The sequence below is a fragment of the Silene latifolia genome, chromosome Y, assembly GCF_048544455.1.
Source record: "Silene latifolia isolate original U9 population chromosome Y, ASM4854445v1, whole genome shotgun sequence".
Classification (NCBI taxonomy): domain Eukaryota; kingdom Viridiplantae; phylum Streptophyta; class Magnoliopsida; order Caryophyllales; family Caryophyllaceae; genus Silene; species Silene latifolia.
The window spans coordinates 475689563-475690823 of record NC_133538.1 but is presented as its reverse complement, the minus strand read 5'-3'; positions in this window follow the sequence as shown (position 1 = coordinate 475690823).

The window sequence follows — 1261 nt, the reverse complement described above, 5'->3', positions numbered from 1 at the left end:
AAAAACAAAATTAACCAAGATGACTTGAAGTTAAAATTGAATTTTGAAAATTGAAATGTATTTTGAAAATTTTTGCGACAAGTCGTCACGTTTAGACTCTCAAAAGGAATTAATTTGAAAATTGAGCAATTAACTCGTGTCTTGAATTAAATTGCGTTGAAATTGATTTGTGACTCGGAAAATTTCAAACTCAATCCATCAGGGAAGAATTTTAGAAAAGTTTTTTACAAGTATATTTGATTCGATTTTTGTGAGGTCAAGACTCGAATTTGTGAGTGCTTGAATTTTGAGGAAAATTGACGTCGTGTTATCAATTTTCGATTTTTATTTTGATGGAAAACTGTGAAAAAGCAAAAAAATTTCGGAATTTCGACTAACATGGAAACGATCCGTCGCGGATCGGGGCAACTAGCTGATACGGTCGTTATGTACCAAAAATAAATACCTAAGTACTACTAATAGAAGTCAGCGGTAAGTAGGGTCGATCTCCACAGGGAGGCTATTTTGCTAATTATCTGTTCAACTTAGTCTGTCAGAATGTCACTGAAATGGGGGTTTAAATTATTTTACCAAAACTATTTAAGAGATTAAAAGAGAGAAATTAACATTAAGAGAAGGGAACTAGGATTTCGGGTCATCAATAAACGTCGATTAGTCACAAATAAGGTCACGGATCGATCGATGTGTCGGTCTAAGGGGCAACGAATATCTCCTTTCGGTCTCAATTCGCCCTAAAATGCTATTAGCTTAACTTTCGCCCTCACTAAAGCATCCTATTGTTCACTGCAGGTCTCACCCCTTCCAACCTTTCGGTCCAGGTCAAGGTTTACCTAAATTAAAAGGCTAATTGTGTCGACTCAACTAGCAGGGTACAGTTAAAGCAGCGATTAACAACAAAGACTACAACTACGACGACATATCTAATAACCTAATTAGCAACTAACATTAGTCTAATGAATCACCTAGTCCTAGCAGAGGAATTTAGCTAGACATAATTGAATAAAGAATAAGAACAAAAAAAAGAATAATAAACATTAACATAAAATAAAGAGGGAAAAGAAGGGAAAAGAAGTTACAGTAGAAATAGATCCGGAATTAATAGAAGAATAATGTAGCAGAGTAACAGTGTATGGAATTATAAGAGATCCCGAGAGGGGAAGAGAAGAGAGAGTTACAAATGACGTAATACCTTCCTATTTATAAGAAAATAGGAATTATTCAACCTAATGACGGAAATAAACTAAAAAGCCCAAGCCCGTAG